At 68.1% G+C, this 13,228-nt stretch overlaps 1 protein-coding gene across 11 annotated transcripts in view; it reads left to right on the top strand.

Annotated features, from left to right (window-relative positions):
* The first annotated feature begins 469 nt into the window (after nt 1-469).
* TMCC1 (transmembrane and coiled-coil domain family 1) overlaps nt 470-13,228 on the top strand; it is a 202,349-nt gene continuing 189,590 nt past the window's right edge. For 9 of the 11 annotated variants that reach the window (XM_073351268.2, XM_073351263.2, XM_073351258.2 and 6 more), the window contains exon 1: nt 470-576. The gene's annotated coding sequence lies outside the window, so the exon portion shown is untranslated. Of the gene's footprint in view, nt 577-9,683; nt 9,933-13,228 lie in introns of all 11 variants that reach the window. The other 2 variants (XM_073351262.2, XM_073351261.2) reach the window with 1 other exon arrangement.

Here is a 13,228-nt window from a genome sequence, read left to right as displayed (position 1 = left end):
GTGAGGGAGAGCAAGGGACAGAGGGCAGGGGCTGCAGTGAGCCGGGGCAGGGCCTCGTGGGAGGCGTGGGGCAAGCGCGGGGCAAGGGTGTTCGGTTCTGTGCCATTAGAAAGTTGGCAACCCTCGCGGTCGGCTCGTCCAGGTTGTAGTTTTTAGTCCTTGGCTTCTGGGTTGAGTGGCGAATGATGCCGAATGACGGTTGACACTTGATAAAAGTTGACTGTATGACAGGAGCACCCCTCCCCCTTCAGTCAGGTGGGGCCAAATTCACACCTGGGAACCCCCCTCAACCCAAATCTCCCACAAGGGGGAGAGGGTCTCAAAACGCGGCTCCCGCGAGGGGCGGGGCTTGCGCTGATTTGGGGAGAGGGCTCCGCCCACTGCTGGGGGGCGTGTCCTGAGCTGGCCTAGCCCGCTGACGCCACACTGCGTGACCGACCTCGGTGTCTGCGTGGTGACGTAACGCGTTGCAGTGGGGCGGGACGGTTGGTGGTGGTGGCGGCGCCGGGAGCCGGGAATGGGGCAGCCGCCGCCAGAGCAGCCGGGGACCGGGTGCCGCTTCCCGCCCCTAAGCCGGTAAATGGCCCCTTCCCGCCTCCGGCTGCAGGGGCTTCGGCTTCGCTCGCGCCCCCGGGGCCCTTCCACACCCCGCCCCCGGGCCCCAGCTCCCCTCCGCTCCCCTTCCACTCCCCCCGCTCCCCCCCGCTCCCCTTCCACCCCCCCCCCGGGCCCCAGCTCCCCTCCGTCCTCCCCCCGCTCCCCTTCCACCCCCCCCCCCCGGGCCCCAGCTCCCCCCGCTCCCCTTCCACCCCCCACCCGGGCCCCAGCTCCCCCCCGCTCCCCTTCCACCCCCCCGGGCCCCAGCTCCCCTCCGTCCTCCCCCCGCTCCCCTTCCACCCCCCCCCCCGGGCCCCAGCTCCCCCCGCTCCCCTTCCACACCCCCCCCGGGCCCCAGCTCCCCTCCGCTCCCCTTCCACTCCCCCCGCTCCCCCCCGCTCCCCTTCCACCCCCCCCCCGGGCCCCAGCTCCCCTCCGTCCTCCCCCCGCTCCCCTTCCACCCCCCCCCGGGCCCCAGCTCCCCCCGCTCCCCTTCCACCCCCCACCCGGGCCCCAGCTCCCCCCCGCTCCCCTTCCACCCCCCCGGGCCGCAGCTCCCCTCCGTCCTCCCCCCGCTCCCCTTCCACCCCCCCCCCGGGCCCCAGCTCCCCTCCGTCCTCCCCCCGCTCCCCTTCCACCCCCCCCCCCGGGCCCCAGCTCCCCCCGCTCCCCTTCCACCCCCCCCCACCCGGGCCCCAGCTCCCCCCGCTCCCCTTCCACCCCCCCCCCACCCGGGCCCCAGCTCCCCCCGCTCCCCTTCCACCCCCCCCCCCCACCCGGGCCCCAGCTCCCCCCGCTCCCCTTCCACCCCCCCCCGGGCCCCAGCTCCCCCCGCTCCCCTTCCACCCCCCCCCGGGCCCCAGCTCCCCTCCGCTCCCCTTCCACCCCCCCCCGGGCCCCAGCTCCCCTCCGCTCCCCTTCCACTCCCCCCGCTCCCCTTCCACCCCCCCCCGGGCCCCAGCTCCCCTCCGTCCTCCCCTCCGCTCCTCTTCCACCCCCCCCCGGGCCCCAGCTCCCCCCGCTCCTCTTCCACCCCCCCCCGGGCCCCAGCTCCCCTCCGTCCTCCCCCCGCTCCCCTTCCACCCCCCCCCCGGGCCCCAGCTCCCCTCCGCTCCCCTTCCACCCCCCCCCCGGGCCCCAGCTCCCCTCCGTCCTCCCCCCGCTCCCCTTCCACCCCCCCCCCCCGGGCCCCAGCTCCCCCCGCTCCCCTTCCACCCCCCCCCGGGCCCCAGCTCCCCTCCGCTCCCCTTCCACCCCCCCCCGGGCCCCAGCTCCCCTCCGCTCCCCTTCCACTCCCCCCGCTCCCCTTCCACCCCCCCCGGGCCCCAGCTCCCCTCCGTCCTCCCCCCGCTCCCCTTCCACCCCCCCCCCGGGCCCCAGCTCCCCCCGCTCCCCTTCCACCCCCCCCCGGGCCCCAGCTCCCCTCCGCTCCCCTTCCACCCCCCCCCCGGGCCCCAGCTCCCCTCCGCTCCCCTTCCACTCCCCCAGCTCCCCCCGCTCCCCTTCCACCCCCCACCCGGGCCCCAGCTCCCCCCCGCTCCCCTTCCACCCCCCCGGGCCCCAGCTCCCCTCCGTCCTCCCCCCGCTCCCCTTCCACCCCCCACCCGGGCCCCAGCTCCCCCCGCTCCCCTTCCACCCCCCACCCGGGCCCCAGCTCCCCCCGCTCCCCTTCCACCCCCCACCCGGGCCCCAGCTCCCCCCGCTCCCCTTCCACCCCCCCCCCGGGCCCCAGCTCCCCCCGCTCCCCTTCCACCCCCCCCCGGGCCCCAGCTCCCCCCGCTCCCCTTCCACCCCCCCCCGGGCCCCAGCTCCCCCCGCTCCCCTTCCACCCCCCCCCGGGCCCCAGCTCCCCTCCGCTCCCCTTCCACTCCCCCCGCTCCCCCCCGCTCCCCTTCCACCCCCCCCGGGCCCCAGCTCCCCTCCGTCCTCCCCTCCGCTCCCCTTCCACCCCCCCGGGCCCCAGCTCCCCTCCGCTCCCCTTCCACCCCCCCCCGGGCCCCAGCTCCCCCCGCTCCTCTTCCACCCCCCCCGGGCCCCAGCTCCCCTCCGTCCTCCCCCCGCTCCCCTTCCACCCCCCCCCCCGGGCCCCAGCTCCCCCCGCTCCCCTTCCACCCCCCCCCCGGGCCCCAGCTCCCCTCCGCTCCCCTTCCACCCCCCCCCGGGCCCCAGCTCCCCTCCGCTCCCCTTCCACTCCCCCCGCTCCCCCCCGCTCCCCTTCCACCCCCCCCGGGCCCCAGCTCCCCTCCGTCCTCCCCCCGCTCCCCTTCCATCCCCCCCCCGGGCCCCAGCTCCCCCCGCTCCCCTTCCACCCCCCCCCGGGCCCCAGCTCCCCTCCGCTCCCCTTCCACTCCCCCCGCTCCCCCCCACTCCCCTTCCACCCCCCCGGGCCCCAGCTCCCCTCCGTCCTCCCCCCGCTCCCCTTCCATCCCCCCCCACCCGGGCCCCAGCTCCCCCCGCTCCCCTTCCACCCCCCCCCGGGCCCCAGCTCCCCCCGCTCCCCTTCCACTCCCCCCGCTCCCCCCCGCTCCCCTTCCACCCCCCCCGGGCCCCAGCTCCCCTCCGTCCTCCCCCCGCTCCCCTTCCACCCCCCCCCGGGCCCCAGCTCCCCCCGCTCCCCTTCCACCCCCCCCCCGGGCCCCAGCTCCCCCCGCTCCCCTTCCACCCCCCCCCCCGGGCCCCAGCTCCCCCCGCTCCCCTTCCACCCCCCCCCCGGGCCCCAGCTCCCCTCCGCTCCCCTTCCACTCCCCCCGCTCCCCCCCGCTCCTTTCCACCCCCCCCGGGTCCCAGCTCCCCTCCGTCCTCCCCCCGCTCCCCTTCCACCCCCCCCCCGGGCCCCAGCTCCCCTCCGCTCCCCTTCCACCCCCCCCCCGGGCCCCAGCTCCCCTCCGCTCCCCTTCCACCCCCCCCCCGGGCCCCAGCTCCCCTCCGCTCCCCTTCCACCCCCCCCCGGGCCCCAGCTCCCCTCCGCTCCCCTTCCACCCCCCCCCGGGCCCCAGCTCCCCTTCCACCCCCCCCCCCGGGCCCCAGCTCCCCTTCCACTCCCCCCGCTCCCCCCCGCTCCTTTCCACCCCCCCCTCCACTCCCCCCGCTCCCCCCCGCTCCTTTCCACCCCCCCCGGGTCCCAGCTCCCCTCCGTCCTCCCCCCGCTCCCCTTCCACCCCCCCCCGGGCCCCAGCTCCCCTCCGCTCCCCTTCCACCCCCCCCCGGGCCCCAGCTCCCCTCCGCTCCCCTTCCACCCCCCCCCGGGCCCCAGCTCCCCTCCGCTCCCCTTCCACTCCCCCCGCTCCCCCCCGCTCCCCTTCCACCCCCCCCCGGGCCCCAGCTCCCCCCGCTCCCCTTCCACCCCCCCCCGGGCCCCAGCTCCCCTCCGCTCCCCTTCCACTCCCCCCGCTCCCCCCCGCTCCCCTTCCACCCCCCCCGGGCCCCAGCTCCCCTCCGTCCTCCCCTCCGCTCCCCTTCCACCCCCCCCCGGGCCCCAGCTCCCCCCGCTCCTCTTCCACCCCCCCCCCGGGCCCCAGCTCCCCTCCGTCCTCCCCCCGCTCCCCTTCCACCCCCCCCCCGGGCCCCAGCTCCCCTCCGCTCCCCTTCCACCCCCCCCCCGGGCCCCAGCTCCCCTCTGTCCTCCCCCCGCTCCCCTTCCACCCCCCCCCCGGGCCCCAGCTCCCCTCCGCTCCCCTTCCACCCCCCCCCCGGGCCCCAGCTCCCCTCCGCTCCCCTTCCACTCCCCCCGCTCCCCTTCCACCCCCCCCCGGGCCCCAGCTCCCCTCCGTCCTCCCCCCGCTCCCCTTCCACCCCCCCCCCGGGCCCCAGCTCCCCTCCGCTCCCCTTCCACCCCCCCCCCCGGGCCCCAGCTCCCCTCCGCTCCCCTTCCACCCCCCCCCGGGCCCCAGCTCCCCTCCGCTCCCCTTCCACCCCCCCCCGGGCCCCAGCTCCCCTCCGCTCCCCTTCCACTCCCCCCGCTCCCCCCCGCTCCCCTTCCACCCCCCCGGGCCCCAGCTCCCCTCCGTCCTCCCCCCGCTCCCCTTCCATCCCCCCCCACCCGGGCCCCAGCTCCCCTCCGCTCCCCTTCCACCCCCCCCCGGGCCCCAGCTCCCCCCGCTCCCCTTCCACCCCCCACCCGGGCCCCAGCTCCCCCCCGCTCCCCTTCCACCCCCCTGGGCCCCAGCTCCCCTCCGTCCTCCCCCCGCTCCCCTTCCACCCCCCACCCGGGCCCCAGCTCCCCCCCGCTCCCCTTCCACCCCCCCGGGCCCCAGCTCCCCTCCGTCTTCCCCCCGCTCCCCTTCCACCCCCCCCCGGGCCCCAGCTCCCCTCCGTCCTCCCCCCGCTCCCCTTCCACCCCCCACCCGGGCCCCAGCTCCCCCCGCTCCCCTTCCACCCCCCACCCGGGCCCCAGCTCCCCCCGCTCCCCTTCCACCCCCCACCCGGGCCCCAGCTCCCCCCGCTCCCCTTCCACCCCCCCCCGGGCCCCAGCTCCCCTCCGCTCCCCTTCCACTCCCCCCGCTCCCCCCCGCTCCCCTTCCACCCCCCCCGGGCCCCAGCTCCCCTCCGTCCTCCTCTCCGCTCCCCTTCCACCCCCCCCCGGGCCCCAGCTCCCCCCGCTCCTCTTCCACCCCCCCCGGGCCCCAGCTCCCCTCCGTCCTCCCCCCGCTCCCCTTCCACCCCCCCCCCCCGGGCCCCAGCTCCCCTCCGCTCCCCTTCCACCCCCCCCCCGGGCCCCAGCTCCCCTCCGCTCCCCTTCCACCCCCCCCCCGGGCCCCAGCTCCCCTCCGCTCCCCTTCCACCCCCCCCCGGGCCCCAGCTCCCCCCGCTCCCCTTCCACCCCCCACCCGGGCCCCAGCTCCCCCCCGCTCCCCTTCCACCCCCCTGGGCCCCAGCTCCCCTCCGTCCTCCCCCCGCTCCCCTTCCACCCCCCACCCGGGCCCCAGCTCCCCCCCGCTCCCCTTCCACCCCCCCGGGCCCCAGCTCCCCTCCGTCCTCCCCCCGCTCCCCTTCCACCCCCCCCGGGCCCCAGCTCCCCTCCGTCCTCCCCCCGCTCCCCTTCCACCCCCCACCCGGGCCCCAGCTCCCCCCGCTCCCCTTCCACCCCCCACCCGGGCCCCAGCTCCCCCCGCTCCCCTTCCACCCCCCCCCGGGCCCCAGCTCCCCTCCGCTCCCCTTCCACTCCCCCCGCTCCCCCCCGCTCCCCTTCCACCCCCCCCGGGCCCCAGCTCCCCTCCGTCCTCCCCCCGCTCCCCTTCCACCCCCCCCCCGGGCCCCAGCTCCCCCCGCTCCCCTTCCACCCCCCCCCCGGGCCCCAGCTCCCCTCCGCTCCCCTTCCACTCCCCCCGCTCCCCCCCGCTCCCCTTCCACCCCCCCGGGCCCCAGCTCCCCTCCGTCCTCCCCCCGCTCCCCTTCCATCCCCCCCCACCCGGGCCCCAGCTCCCCCCGCTCCCCTTCCACCCCCCACCCGGGCCCCAGCTCCCCCCCGCTCCCCTTCCACTCCCCCCGCTCCCCCCCGCTCCCCTTCCACCCCCCCCGGGCCCCAGCTCCCCTCCGTCCTCCCCCCGCTCCCCTTCCACCCCCCCCCCGGGCCCCAGCTCCCCCTGCTCCCCTTCCACCCCCCCCCCGGGCCCCAGCTCCCCTTCCACCCCCCCCCCGGGCCCCAGCTCCCCCCGCTCCCCTTCCACCCCCCCCCCCCGGGCCCCAGCTCCCCCCGCTCCCCTTCCACCCCCCCCCCGGGCCCCAGCTCCCCTCCGCTCCCCTTCCGCTCCCCCCCGCTCCTTTCCACCCCCCCCCGGGTCCCAGCTCCCCTCCGTCCTCCCCCCGCTCCCCTTCCACCCCCCCCGGGCCCCAGCTCCCCTCCGCTCCCCTTCCACCCCCCCCCGGGCCCCAGCTCCCCTCCGCTCCCCTTCCACCCCCCCCCGGGCCCCAGCTCCCCTCCGCTCCCCTTCCACCCCCCCCCGGGCCCCAGCTCCCCTCCGCTCCCCTTCCACCCCCCCCGGGCCTCAGCTCCCCTTCCACCCCCCTCCACCCCCCCCGGGCCCCAGCTCCCCTTCCACCCCCCCCCACCCCCCCCGGGCCCCAGCTCCCCCCCGCTCCCCTTCCACTCCCCCCGCTCCCCCCCGCTCCCCTTCCACCCCCCCCGGGCCCCAGCTCCCCTCCGTCCTCCCCCCGCTCCCCTTCCACCCCCCCCACCCGGGCCCCAGCTCCCCCCGCTCCCCTTCCACCCCCCCCACCCGGGCCCCAGCTCCCCTTCCACCTCCCCCCCCCGGGCCCCAGCTCCCCTCCGTCCTCCCCCCCCCGGGCCCCAGCTCCCCCCGCTCCCCTCCGTCCTCCCCCCCCCGGGCCCCAGCTCCCCCCGCTCCCCTTCCACCCCCCCCACCCGGGCCCCAGCTCCCCTCCGCTCCCCTTCCACCCCCCCTGGGCCCCAGCTCCCCTCCGCTCCCCTTCCACCCCCCCTGGGCCCCAGCTCCCCTCCGCTCCCCTTCCACCCCCCCCCGGGCCCCAGTTCCCCTCCGCTCCCCTTCCACCCCTCCCCCCCGGGCCCCAGCTCCCCTCCGCTCCCCTTCCACCCCTCCCCCCCGGGCCCCAGCTCCCCTCCGCTCCCCTTCCACCCCTCCCCCCCGGGCCCCAGCTCCCCTCCGCTCCCCTTCCACCCCTCCCCCCCGGGCCCCAGCTCCCCTCCGCTCCCCTTCCACCCCTCCCCCCCGGGCCCCAGCTCCCCCCCGCTCCCCTTCCACCCCCCCCCCGGGCCCCAGCTCCCCCCCGCTCCCCTTCCACCCCCCCCCCGGGCCCCAGCTCCCCTTCCACCGGGCCCCAGCTCCCCTTCCACCGGGCCCCAGCTCCCCTTCCACCGGGCCCCAGCTCCCCTTCCACCGGGCCCCAGCTCCCCCCCGCTCCCCTTCCACCCCCCCCCGGGGCCCCCGCTCCCTCCCCCGGGCCCCACTCCCCTCCCCTTCCTCCTCCCCCGGTTCCCGAGCTCCCCTCCGCGCCCCCCCCGCTCTCCCCCCCGCTTCCCTTCTCCCCCCCCCCGCTTCCCGAACTCCTCTCCGCCCCCTCTGCTCCCCTTCCACCTCCCCCTGGGCCTGAGCTCCCCTTCCACCCGACCCCTGGTTCCTGAGCGCCCCTGCGTCCCCCCCCCCCCCGCTCACCCGGTTCCTGAGCTCCCCTTCCCCCCTCCCGGGCCTGAGCTCCCCTCTGTCCCCCCTGCTCCCCTTCCCCTCCTGGGCCTGAGCTCCCCTCTGCCCCCCCCTGCTCCTCTTTCACCTCCCCCGGGCCTGAGCTCCCCTCTGCCCCCCCCTGCTCCTCTTTCACCTCCCCCGGGCCTGAGCTCCCCTCTGCCCCCCCCTGCTCCTCTTTCACCTCCCCCGGGCCTGAGCTCCCCTCTGCCCCCCCCTGCTCCTCTTTCACCTCCCCCTGGGCCCGAGCTCCCCTCTGCCTCCCCGTGCTCCCCTTTCACCCCCCCGGGCCCGAGCTCCCCTCTGCCCCCCTTCGCCTCCCCCCCCCCGGGGCCCGGGCTCCCCCTTCGCCTTCTCCCCCCTCCCCCCCCCCCCGGGGCCCGGGCTCCCCCTTCGCCTTCCCCCTCCCCCTTCGCTTCCCTTCGGATCCTCCCCTGCTCCTCTTCCTTATATCTGGGGCCCGAGCTCCCCTTCTGTTCTCCCCTGCTCCTCTTCTGTCCTGCCTGTGGCTTGAGCTCCCCCTGTCCCCCCCACCACCCTGGGGCCCTTACATCCCCTCTGAGGTCCCCTTCGGTCCCCCCTGGGGCCTGAGCTTCTCCCCAACCCCCCTGGGACCCTTACATCTTCTCCAGGACCTGAGCTCCCTCGGTTCCCTCCTGCTCCACTTGTTCCCTGGGGCCCTTCCATCCCCCCCTTCCCCGGAGCCCGAACTGCCCTTCCGTCCCCACAAACTATCCTTCTGTCTCCCCCAGGGCCTGAGCTCCCCTCCATCCCTGTCCCCCTCCACTTATTCCACAGGGCCTGGAGCCCATGCTCCGCTCTGTGTCTCTGTCACAGAATCCCTCTGCCCTTCCTCCTCCCCAGGGCTGAGCGCTCGCATTTCTCTTCCTTTTGGGGGTTGAATCTACTTCTTTTCTCTTCCCAGATGGGTGAATTCTTTCCTGGAGGTCACTAATCCCCCTTCCAGCTGGTTGTTACCAGCCTCCACCCTTGCTTGGCCCTAAGGGTCTCTGGTCTCATTGCCCCAAAATAAACTGTCTGCTCTGGAGTGGGGGAGGAACAGGCCTTCCATCCAGTTGGAGGAGGGGGAGGATGTCTGGGGGGGAAAGTAGTAAGTCAAAGGGAGGGAGCAACTTCTCAGTGTTGGGGTGGGGGGATGTGCCCCCTCAGCATTAGTAATCATATCCTGGAATAGTTTAATGTCACTGCCTCTTCTCCCTTAAATCTGTTGTTCAAACTGGCTCTTCTAATCCTACCCCACTGTGTTTCCTGCCATTGGAAACAACTTGTCTCTGCTCTTGCTTTCCAGGGTGGAATACCCATAGCAAGAATCAAATGCTTTAAATGGGCAGAGGAAAAAATGGGACTGTGTAAGGTTGTTTTGTTGTTAAACGTCAACTGAGACTGTTTGTATCATCAAGTTTCAGCATAAACGTGCTGGGCAGCGACTTTCTTGTTTGTCGTCTCCTTTTTTGGGAGGGGTTGTTTAAAAAAAAAAATCTGTGCTTGACACCTTTATGTTTTGGAGCTGTCTTGAATTTCGCAATGAAGGGAGTGAATAAGGCTGGGGGGAGTAGGAGGAGGAGAACTGTGAGTCAGATGCTAGTGTAGGTGAATCTAAGGAAAAGCAAGGGCTCCTTATACTCAGCAGTGGATTATGGATGTGGTTCAGAGAGTGGAAGTAACTGGTGGGGGCAGAGTTTCTGAGCTCCACCTTCTCTAGCTAATAGTTGAAAAGTAGTGGCCTTTGTGTGTCGAACTGGGCTTTGCTATGCCTTTGTGAAAGATGCTGCTTAAATCTACAGAAAATTTGAATATTTTGTGGGCCTTCCGTGCCAGTGGTGGTGCTGTGGTATCTTCAGATACTGTAGCAGCAACAGTTCTGCAAATGCCTAGATAACATGTTTTGGTTATTTGGCTTTTTTCCAGCTTCGTGACAATTTCTGATTTCCCTGGTTTTAGTACGGGCTAGTCTACACTTGGCAGCGCTTTAAAGTGGCTCTGAAAAAGCCCACCTCCACGACTGTGCTCCCAGCGCTGGTGCACCATCTACACTGGCACTTTACAGTGCGGAAACTTGCTGCACTCCAGAAGCGGGGGTGGGAGTGTTCTTCACACCCCGCAGCGCGAAAGTTGCAGTGCTGGTGTAGACAACCCCTAATTAAATGCTACATGCGGGTATGTCCATTCCCCTCCCCCCCGTTAACTATATTTCTTGTGTAAGAAGTCGAGTACTGAATGGAGTCTCACTCAATATATTGGTAGTCATCAAGGAATTAAAAAAATAGGCTGTAATTGTTTTAAAAATCACTTTCAGGGAAGGGATCAAGCATGAAAGACAGTTGTTTCAGCACACTGAGTGTATAAAGATATCAGGAAAAACAACGAGGAGTCCTTGTGGCACCTCCTCGTTGTTTTTGCTGATACAGACTAACACGGTTACCACTCTGAAATATATTCAGGTTAGAGTAGGCTGTTGGCAGTTTTAACTATTGTGTATAGCTGCAATGACGCATGTAACACCTGAAACACATGATGAATCAAGTGTTTTCTGACAGATATGAAAACAAGGTTCCTGCTTCAGAGAGTTTACGGTTCCACAGTCAAAAACAAAACATGGGAGCAACACATCATATGTAGTAGGTTGAGGAATCATTGGCACTGACAGGCAGCAAAGGGAGGATTTGAGTTTGTGGAGATTTGGAGTAGGAGGAGGCTGCATGGTCGACAGGAAGTTGAAGGCTGTTGCATATACTGTATAGGGTGACTGCATGAGTGAAGGTGTGAACACCAGAGTGGAAACGGGAGAAGCGGAGAGAAGGTTAGGAGAAATGCAGAAGAGGAAAGTAACACTCTACCAGGAATTAAAATATCTGCTTGCTTTGGTAAGTGGGATGCACATACAGAAGGCTAAACCAGCCATTTCAACAGAATGTAAGTTTTAAAAACATTTGTAGCTCTTTCCGTTTCTATAACACTCTGAAAGGGAATGACTGTAATAAGGTCTTCCTGAGTCTGTGAACAGATGATAGTGACCTAATGCTGCCATTGCTGCTTATAGCTCTTTCAGGGCATATCTACACTTACCTCCAGAACGATTGATCCACTGTGGGTCGATTTATCGCGTCTAGCGAAGACGCGATAAATCGAGCGCTCTCCCGTCAACTCTGGTACTCCACTGGAGTGAGAAGTATAGGCGGAGTTGACGGGGGAGCGGCAGCAGTTGACCTACCGCAGTGAAGACACCGTGGTAAGTAGCTCTAAGTACGTTGACTTCAGCTATGCTATTTTCATAGCTGAAGTTACGTAACTTAGACCAACTTGGCTCACCCTCCCACCCCCAGTTTAGACCAGGCCTCAAGCTGCTTCAGAGTGCATTAACAAGGTTCACGATAGCGTCACAGTTGAGGAGACAGGGAAATTGAGCTCATCTCTATCTCACTTTGAGGCAGCTTTGAACAGCAGTAAAGCTACTCATGTAGGAGTGGGACATAAAAGGAGGTTAACATAGGTTAGGTAGTAGAGACCATCCCATACACACAAAGCTGGCAGCAGGGGCATAAAAGCATCCACTTCTCCTTTGGAAAGGTTACAAGGGTGATGAAGGAGCAAATCAGCAGACACCATCTACCTTTGCTGTAGCTACCCAACTGATGCTGAATGGTTCTCTTTTTTATTAGTCTGAGGATGGAGTGGGGGCTTCCAGTTTATATTGGACACCTATTGACCAGTGGTTGATATGACCTGGTCGGAATCCCAATGCCTTTTTTTTGCTGTGGCATAGCCAAATGTTAATGTTTGTTCGCTTGCTGGGGTGTTTCTGTTGCTCCTCCTGCGTAGTAGCGTTAGTCCCCTGATAGACATCTTTTTAACTATCATACAGTTTTGTTTCTGAGCACCTCCTAATTTAATTACTGTAGTTCGCTGAGCCAGTATAATCTGGAAGTGACAAATACATGGAAACAGGTGGAAGATGATCCTTTTTGTCACTGATGCTCCCTGACTGACTAGGCTTGGTGATGAGTCAAACAGGACTCCAAGGCTTCACACTACTTCAATAATAATTAAAAGGGTGTAAAGTTTCCTATTGCAGTGATGGCTGTACATTTTTCAGGCTATACATTGTATGTTAATTGTAACTTTTTTCAGCTGGAAAAATAGACACAGTATATACTAAAAATACCCAAACTAACTAGTTTTTGGCAAGTATGCTAAAGTCATACATATTTCAAATGCTTCATGTTTCAGACCTACAATAGGTGTGAGTGAATCTCAATGAAGTGTAGTATTTACGTAGGCTGTGGTAGTACAGAAAATGTGCTGGAAGTTTTCCAAACACAGTGGAAGACAAATTCCGAGAGAATTGTTGCACACTATGCAATGCTTACAGATGGGTTAACTGTACTGCTTTGGCTGGCTGTCTCTGAAATTTACACAGTGACTGAGCTTCCTGTTGAAGTGTTCACACTTTAAGTAGTTGAACTTGGTGTTTGTATCTTGCTGTGATCACTTACAGAATAGTGGTTGTTAGGTAAGTCACTGCTGAAAATTGAGTTGAAAAGTAAAACTGATCAGCATCCAAAGTTAAAACTCACTACTTAGATTTCTACACTACATAAGGGTTTCTTCTGATTTCCGAAGGATCTTTTCCTTTTTCCCACTGTTTTCTCTGTCTTGCATATACCCCCTCATTTATGGTCCCATATGTACTCCTGAGGGAATTCTGCGCCATTGTGCACGTGCGGAATTCATGTCCCCTGCAGATTTCTTTGCTTCCACGTAGAAAAATGACTTTCTGACAGGGAAGCCGCAAGAGCAGTCCTGCACCCCTCCCCAGCAGTGCGGGTGCATCATTTCAGGTGCCCAGGGCAGCCAGCGGAGAGGTAAATCACAGCTGGGTGGGGAGCCCCCGGCCTGTTGCTCTTACCCTGCACCAGGCTCAGCTGCGAATCCCAGCTGGGCTGGTGGTGGGGGAGGTTGGGATTTCCATTTCCCCTGCAAGGAGCAGCTGGACTGGGGCCAGGTTAGCTCCACCCCCAGAAACCTCCCCCAGCTGCAAAAAGCTCTGCGCGCGCACCCTGCCCCTACCACTCCTCAGCTGCGGGAGAAGAGGGGTCACTGTACAGGAATCTGCGTCCCTGTCCACCCAACTCCTGTGCATCTGGACCCCCCTCCCTCCCCCACACCCAGACCACACCACTGAGCCTCACCCCTTACATCCAGAGCCCCCCCGGATGAGGACCTTCCTGCCAAGCCTCACTCTCCCTACATCCAGACCCCTGCTGAGCCCCCTCGCCCCCTGCATCCAGAACCTCCATGCACCCAGATCCCCCTGCAGAGCCCCACCCCGTGCATCTGGACCTCCACCCCTGCACCCAGATCACTCCCTGCTGAGCCCCCCCGACTTGAACCCTCAACCCACTGAGCCACACCCTCTGCATCCAGATCCCCACCCCTGCACCCAGACTGCCCCC

This window comes from Lepidochelys kempii, chromosome 7 (genome assembly GCF_965140285.1).
Source record: "Lepidochelys kempii isolate rLepKem1 chromosome 7, rLepKem1.hap1, whole genome shotgun sequence".
Taxonomy (NCBI): domain Eukaryota; kingdom Metazoa; phylum Chordata; order Testudines; family Cheloniidae; genus Lepidochelys; species Lepidochelys kempii.
Note: the sequence above shows the minus strand (reverse complement) of the source record. Positions and strands in the feature narration are given on the sequence as shown.